We start from the raw sequence: 8785 nt of genomic DNA, 5'->3' as shown, positions 1-8785 counted from the left end.
GTAACATCAGCATGACAAGTTAGTCCATCCCGAAACAAAAGCAAGCTTGCAAGATAGGCTTAACAAAGTAGTCATAACAGGTCGTCATAATGACGAAGTCATAGGTGGTCATATAACCTTTTGAGACAAAGGTAGGGTTGCAAGACGGTTATAAATAACTTTTTCAAAGACATGATGGCCATTCCTGGAATAGGCAATGCAGAACCATTTATAGTTAAGGTTCAGACTGGGTTCTTAAAATCTTTTTATGGAGCTCTCGTTTTAGTATTTGCTACATGTAGATTTAGCAGTGTAAGAAGACCGTGTTAGGAGCCGTCCTGGTGGCTCTGCAGGGAAAGGCACCTGCCCCAGGCTGATGGCTTACGTTTGCTTCATGAATCCGCAGTGGGAGGAGGGAACCAGCTCCCACAAGTTGACTTCTGCTTGCCACATGCTCACTAGCTATGACATGTGTGCACCTATAAATAAATAAATAAATAAATGTTTTGTTTATGTTTAAGAATGCTGTCTTAGGCCGGGCGATGGTGGCGCACGCCTTTAATCCCAGCACTCGGGAGGCAGAGGCAGGCGGATCTCTGTGAGTTCGAGACCAGCCTGGTCTACCTACAGAGCTAGTTCCAGGGCAGGCGAGAAACCCTGTCCAAAACAAAAAAAAAAAAAAAAAAGCTTTTTTATTCAATTTGAGTTTGGTGGGTGGTATTTCAAAACAAGTTCCACTCTATAGCCCAAGCTGGAATCAACTTGTGATTCCTCAGCCCCAGCCGTCTCCGAATGCTGGGGGTCTGCCATAGCTCGTGTGAGAGAATTATAGGCTACCATGCATATAAGGCCAAAGTAGAGTCCTTATTGGCCAGTGACCACGAGCAAGCTGGAGCCTCAAAAGAAATCTTGGCCCCTGAAGCTTAGGGGTATAGCAGTGTGGCTCCTCCGGGTCCCTGAACAGTCTTCAGTGGAAGGGGGCAATGCCTTTTCAATCATGTGTCACAGAGCTCATGGCCAACATGCCTATGACCAAAGGTGGGTTAATAAGCAAAACCATAACTATTATTGTTATTACTGGTATTTCGAGACAGGGTTTCACTGTGTAGCCCTGGCTGTCCTGAAACTCATTCTGTAGACTGGGCTGGCCTCAAATTCATAGAGATTTGCCTGCCTCTGCCTCCCCAGTGCTGGGATTAAAGATGTGCACTTCCATACCCAGCCAGGCTATTGTGATTTGAACTGTGCTAATACACACAATTTTATAAAGAAAAATGAACAATTTGAGAATTTTGTCTATGACTTTATAATTCATTTAAAATAGCTATGTAGCAGCCATTAAGGTGACTTATCCAGTAAAGGTGCTTGCCACCAAGCCTGGAAACCTAACGTCAATACCCAGAGTGCACAAGGTGGAGTGAGAGAAACCCTGTCCTCTGACCACCCTCACGCCCCCTCCCCCCACCCCACCCTCTTTATTTACAGCTGAAGAGGTGGCTCAGCAGTCAAGAGTGTTGCCTGCTCTTTCAGAAGACCGGTTTAGTGTTGTGTAAGGCAGTCACAACTGCCTGCAACCCAGCTCCAGGCAACGTCTCGCCCTCTTTTGGCCTCTGCAGGCACCCACGGGAGGCAAAAGACAAACGTAGTGAGGTCTAGAGTAGTGATAAAGAGGAGACCAAAGCCAACTTGTGAGTTCCAGGCCAGCCAGGGCGACCTAGTGAGACTATATCTGAAATAACCCAAAACAAAACAGCACTACTAAAACAAAACAAAACACTAACCCTATTTTTTAAGCTATTCTTCTACTGTTTTTCCACTCAATGACAAAGTCTAGTAATTAGTCTATGTAAGAAAAAACTGGAAGAGCCTGGTACAGAGGCAGAGGCAGGCAGGTCTCTGTGAGTTCAAGGTCATCTTGGTCTACGCAGTGAGTTCCAGGATCGCTGGAACTGTGCAGAGATCCTGTCTCAAACAAAACAAATCAAAACAGTAAATGTCAGGGAGATTTCTCAGCCTGAACAAAAACTCCAGGGCCAGAATCCAGTTTCACAGCTTGCTGGGTGGGTGTGATGGTCCACCTGTGATTCCAGAACCCCAGAGACCAGAGCTCACTAGGGCAAGACAGGCTGCTCAAGTTGGGGAGCTCGGGGACCAGTGACAGGCCCTTTGTCAATATATAAGGTGGAAAGCAACTGAGAAAAACCGGCATTAACATGGGGATTTCACACAGCCATGCACACATGCCCACTCACCTGCACACACACTTGTGTATACACACGGGTAACTACATCACATACACCACACACTCAGGGTAAGAAGGAAAACAGAAAAGTGCAGACAGCAGAGCCTTTGTCTGTGTAGTCACAGCGCCCTCTTGTGGCGTCTATGATAGTGACACTTGATAGTTTCAGTTTAATTTGTAAGAACATTTGGCTTTTGTGTGAAAAGTTTTTCTCTCCTCCTAATATCAGCATGTCTTGTGTCCTAAATAGGATATCTTCATCTAACCTCTTCCATAAAGGCTCATGGATCTAGTCAGAAGAGAAGAAGGAAATTATTCTAAGAGCCAGAGGTGGTGGATGAATCTAAACACAGCAGGATTGATACACGTGAACTCAGGGGACCAGGACAGCACAGGTTCAAGCCAGACTGGGTCCTAGCACTAAGAGAGGGACGTGGACACAGGTCCCATCCTAACCAAAAGACCTATTTGCAATTGATTGCTGGTAAAGGGGAAAACTGTTTTCTCCATTAGAATGCCACTGAATACCCTGGGCATACGAATCACACATAGACCCCACCCCCAGGAGCTGGCCAACACAAAATTATCTCCATGTTTTTATTTTTTCTGTTGTTGTTGTTGTTGTGTGTGTGTGCTTTCTGTTTCATAAAATTTAGTTTCGTGATTATAATAGGTGCTAAAAGTGTATTTGTATGTTTTAAGATGTGATGAGACAAAGTCTTAAAAACCATCCTAGAATCTGGGCAGTGGTGGCACACACCTTTAATCCCAGCACTAGGGAGGCAGAGACGGGCGGATCTCTGTGAGTTCAAGGCCAGCCTGGTCTACAGAGGGAGTTCCAGGACAGCCAGAGCTACACAGAGAAACCATGTCCTGGGAGGGGGGGAGAAGGATTTTTCCTGAGATGTAAAATGACTACCTAAGTTTTGAATGCGAAGTAATTAATTCCAGAGGCATGACTGAGGTGGCACTGGAGGAAAAGAGAAGGACTGGCTTACGCAGAGAAGAGTCTTCCCTGGCCTCCACTTTTAGTCTGCAGGCATCTGTACCGGCTGCTCTTAGGGTCCCGACAGATATGTCCTCAGCTGCAGCACTAAGAGCACCTCCTGTGCACATTCGCTATGTTCCTTTTAACGGGTGGGCTTGCCCACCTCCAGTCTCTCTCTCTCTCTCTCTCTCTCTCTCTCTCTCTCTCTCTCTCTCCCTCTCTCTGTTTCTCTTCTGCCACTCCTGTCCTCAAAGACTACCCTCTATCCCCTCCCCGCCCCTTTCTTTCTCCTCTTCCAATAAACCTCCCATGTGAGCCCTGTTGCATGGCATGACTTCTCTTTGCGTTTTTTTTTTCTAAAAATTAGAACATCCACTCTGTCTGCTATGCAAATCAAATATTTAGGATTGATTGGTTCACATTGTGATGAGGGATTCCCCTGTGTATGCTATGAATGTGTTTTATTCCCATTGGCTAATAAAGACACTGCTTCAGCCTATGGCAGGGCAGAATAAAGCCATGTGGGAAATCAGAACAAGATAGAGAGTAGGTGGAGTCAAAGAGATGCCATGTAGCTGCCAAAGGTTTAGTTGCCATTAGGTAAGCGGAGACTGCTCTTTTGTTTCCTGGCTGCCCAGACCCAAATAATCACACAGAAACTATATTAATACAACACGGTTTGTCCTATTAGCTTGGGCTTCTTATTAACTAATTCTCACATCTTAACCCATTTCTATTATTTAATATTTTATACAAGGCTCATGGTTTACTGGTAAGCTTCCCTCCATGGTGTCTCTCTGACTCTGCCTACTCTCTCTATATATCTCTGTTTGGATTCCCCATCTGGCTTTGCTCTGCTAAGCCACTGATGGACATAGCTTTATTCATTAGCAATAACAGCATCACATATACAGGAGGACATCCCGCACCAACATTGACGGCAGGATGGAGGTGGGGAGGGTTGGCTCAGTGGTAGAGTGCTTGCCCAGCATGCTGGAGGCCCTGAGTTCTGCTCCACATCACAGAGGGAAAAAGAAGGTTGCCTGCAGGTGGCACATGGGACTTCCTGGAGCCTGTTTACCTTGGCAGTTGGAACAGGAACATGCCCGGGCAAGGGCTGCAAAGTTCAGTGTGGTGATCCTGGAACACAGAGTACCTGGATGACCCCCATTTGGAAGAGAGCAGCCAAGCTTTATTTTGAACGTGGGTCCAATGAGCTGCTTGGGGCCTTATTTGAGGATTCAAGAGATGTTTCTGCAGTGACTGCAGGAGGTATGACATGCAGGATCCGAAGTTTATTCTCAGCCATTGAGTCAGGGACCTTTGTCGCTGTGGTGACCAAAGGTTATTATGTTTGTCAGTAGCTTCTTTGGTCACTCTTTAAAGCACCGAGACAATTCTGATTATAGAGTCTCAAACTCGTGACAACAGGCAGGTGGCCCTGGGATGGGAATTGTTCCGGTACTAAGGGGAACAATAAAAATTAGGACAGCGAAAGGCCCCGGTGGACTAGATGAAGACCTTGCTAAGGAAAAGCCCCCGAGGGACTAGCGTACGTGACACAGAACTGTGTCTAAGGATCTTGTGTATCTGGAGTTTTCAGCCTCTTCCCAGCTGCCGAGACACAGGGTGGACACCAGTGTCCCTCAAAGGCTGTGACCAGAGCAGGTGTTCTCTTTGGTCAGCCTAACTGTTGGGATGGAAGACAAAAGAGGAACTTCACATAATTTTTGGTTCTGTTTTGCTTTTTCCTGTTGCATGTTTGTTTTGGGGGACCCTCAGGAAAGTCTGTGTAAGTTGACATCTTGCTTCTGGGGAGATGGCTCAGCGCTTAAGAGACTTGCTGGTCTTCCAGAGGACCCAAGTCAGGTTTCCTGTACCCGCATCAGACACTCCCAGTCACTTGTAACTCCAGCTCCAGAAGATCTGATGCTCTCCTCTGGCTTCCTTGGGTACCTGCATACATGTGGCACACACACACACACACACACAAACTAAATACACACAAATATAGGTGTTGAAGTGGGGGTGGCTGGAGAGATGGCTCAGCAGTTATGGGTGCCCCTAGTGCCCATGTCAGGTGACTCACAACCGTTTGTAGCTCTAGTTCCAGGAGATCCAATGGCTACTCCTGACCTCCACAGGCTCCTGCGCTTGTGGATACACAGTCACACGAAGACACTCCCATGCACACAATTTAAAAAATATAATGAATCTTTTAAAAATAAAAAAAATAGTGTTAGGCTGTCAGAAATTGTAAACCAGTCCGTCTGCAAGGCCGGTTCAAACAACAGGTTCACCAGCAGCAATCCCTGTGCTCCTGCCCTGTGCTCCCCTCTAACAAAGGACACAGAAAGATGAGCCCGAGGAAACCAAAGATGATTCCTGAAAGGATCAAATATGAATCTAATCACCTTTAACCAAAAACAAGTTTCCAAAATGTTTTCTTTCTCCTTGTCCTAGTCTGCTTTCTATTGCTGTGATAAAATGCTCCGACCAAAAGTAGCTCGGGGAAGAGTTAATAGGCCCACCGGTCCGTGTCACGGTTTATCATTGAAGACATCAGGGCAGGAACTCAAGACAGGAACCTGGAGTCCAGAACTGACGCAGAGTTCACTGAGACCCACGCTTCTTGCCCAAGGGCTTGGTCAGCTTGCTTTTTTATTTATTCAGGACCTGTGGGGTGAGGGAGTGGGGGAGGGGATGTACAGCCCACTGTGGGCTGAGTTCTCCCACAGCAATCATTAACTAAAAACAAGCAAACAAAAGCCCTGCAGACTTGCCTACAGGCCAGTCTGGTCGTTTGTGTCCAGTTGATAACAAGCGAGCCAGTCTTGCCTTGACTGATCCTCACTGCAGGGTTTTTGTCAGAGGTCCCAGGTCTCAGCTGTCCAGCCCCAGGGCAAGCACTGCTCCTCTCTGAAAGCCCCATTGGGCCAGGAAAGTTCGGGGTCATTCTGGGTTAGTTTTGTATGAAGACTTAGCAAACTGCAACTCTATGGACAATAATTTTTAGTCATGAAAATATTTGGAATGTAGGAGGTTGCTGCCCATTCGAAACGCTCTAGAACATAGGTTACTCACTTTTCACTCACCTAATGGAGTCTCCGCAATATTTACTGGGTAAGTAAATTAAGATCAATATGTAAATTAAGATGTTTATTTATATCTTGAAATAATGTCTCAGGGCTGGCGAGATGGCTCAGCGGTTAAAAGTATTGCCTGCTCTTCCAAAGGTCCTGAGTTCAATTCCCAGCAACCACATGGTGGCTCACAACCATCTGTAATGAGATCTGGTGCCCTCTTCTGGCCTGCAGGCATATATGCAGACAGAATATTGTATACTTAATAAATAAATAAATATTTTTAAAAAAATGTCTCAAAGTCCTTTATCTGGACTATGGGAGGTTTGGATTCAAGAGGACTTGTCTTCTGTAATCCAACACTTCCAGACACACACCCAGTCTCGGGGGCTCCTGCAGACATGGATGCTCTCAGTTAGACAGTGCTGGAAGGCCTGGGAAAGTAGGGCTGAGGCGGCTGAGCGGATAAAGGTGCTTAGCACGAAAGCCTGTTGATCTGAGCTTGACCGCTGGATTCCACGGTGGAGGGATTGAACATACTCCTGAAAGTTGTCCTCTGACCTCCACAAGTATACCATGGGACATCTGTGCCCACATTCAAACGCATGCACGTGCGCACACACACACACACACAGATACACAGAGACACAAAGTCAATTCCTTTATCTTTTTATTTATTAGTTTATTTTGAAGCAAGGTTTCTCTGTGTATCCCTGGCTATTCCGGACCTCTATATGTGGACCAGTTTGAATCTAGAGATCTATCTGCCTGCCTCTGCCTCCCAAGTACTAAGATTAAAGATATACACCACCATATATGGCTATTTATTTTTATTTATGTACATGTGTGAGTAGCTGCATATATGTTTGTGTGGCATTTTTGTACCTGGTGCCCCAAGAGGCATGAAAAGGGCTTCAGATCCCATGGAACTGGAGTCACAGGGGGTTGTAAGCTATCATGTAGATGCTAGGAACTGAACCCAGGTTTTTTGCAAGATCAACAAACACTCCAAACCGCTGAGCCATTCTCAATTGTGGAACCACTTTTCTAGTCCCAGATTAAAAATTATTTTTCTTTTCTTATTTTGTTTTTGTTTTTTTAAAGACAGAGTTTCTCTATATAGTCCTGGCTGTCCTGGAACTCATTCTGTAGACCAGGCTGGTCTTGAACTCACAGAGATCCCACTGCCTCTACCTCCTGAGTGCTCAAATTAAAGTTGTGCATCACCACTGCCCAGTTTTAAACTTTCGTTTAAAAAAAATACAGACTACTTCATAAATGTGCATGCCATCCTTACTTGGGCCACGCTCATCTTCTCTGTATCATTCCATATTGGTATATGCGCTGCCAAAGTGAGTACTGGAAAAAAATTAAAGAAACAAGAAAGTAACCAAGGACCCACTTGTTTTATTTTACTAATTACTGTCTTACTATATAGCTCAAACTATAACAGGGCTCCAGACCTTAGTAGGCCCCTAGACCTTAGCACAACTGACTTCATGATGAAGCGCCACTCAGATTGTAAAACTCAGCACGTAGATCACACCACCTGCCCAGATGAAAACAGACCTACTCCATCAAAGTCCATAGTTCTGGGGCAGTCTCTAAATGTACTAACTTGGCTTTTTGGCTTCTGTAGCTATGCTTTTGACTAACTGCTCTTGTTAACTGAAGTGTGTCAACCGGAACATGGTTTTTTTGTGTTTAAAAGCTCACCCTGAGAAAAGCTCAGAGCTACACTGAGATCCCAAACACCCAGTGTAGTCACTGGCCAGCTAAAATAAGACTTTCTATTGCCTTAAGCCTTTATCTGAGCAGTCTTCTCTGATGAATACCCCACAACAAGACTAGCCTTGAACTCAGGATCCTCCAGCCTCTGCCTCCTGTGTGTTGGAATTATAATCAATCCCACTTCTTTTGCCTAAGAACATCAACAAAAAATGTACTAGAGAAGAATTTGAGAAAAAGGAGATGTTTTATTTAATTTGAATATTTATTTCTCAGCACCGGGGATGGAACCTAGGGTCTCACGCATGCTCGGCAAACGCTCCACCACTCACACAAGCTTTATTGTAAGCAGCAGCTTGCATGTGGGGAGACACAGCAAAACACAGGGACCCGAGTTTGGATCCCTAGTACCCACATGAAAACCAAGCATGGCAGTGTGGCACCTCTGTGATCCTGGTGCTGGGTGAGAGGAGGTCTTTGGGGACAGGTTAATAGTCACCAGACTCTCCAAAAGCCATGGGCTTCAGGTTCAGTGAGAGAGCCCCTCTCAAAAAACGAGGTGGACAACAAACGAAGAAGTTAGCTTTGATCTCTGGCCTCTGCACATGCTCATGCATGGGCAACCATACACACAGAGCAAACACACACACACACACACACGCACGCACACAGCCTGAACACCAGGGCCTGCCTTGTGTCGAGAAAGTTTCCACACTGTCAGCAAACAGATACAATACCTGGGGAACAGTCCTGACTGACATTTAA

General features: G+C 45.7%; 1 non-coding gene across 1 annotated transcript; it reads right to left on the bottom strand.

Moving 5' to 3' along the window:
* Window positions 1-7548: 7548 nt before the first annotated feature.
* Window positions 7549-7652, bottom strand: LOC121452652. Its single transcript, XR_005974896.1, has one exon. It is a non-coding gene; the product is annotated as a U6 spliceosomal RNA (small nuclear RNA).
* Window positions 7653-8785: the final 1133 nt, after the last annotated feature.

Source organism: Microtus oregoni, unplaced genomic scaffold (assembly GCF_018167655.1).
Source record: "Microtus oregoni isolate MIOR12 unplaced genomic scaffold, Mior012 000009F_ref0000495, whole genome shotgun sequence".
Classification (NCBI taxonomy): Eukaryota; Metazoa; Chordata; class Mammalia; order Rodentia; family Cricetidae; genus Microtus; species Microtus oregoni.
This window is presented reverse-complemented; position numbering and strand designations above follow the sequence as displayed.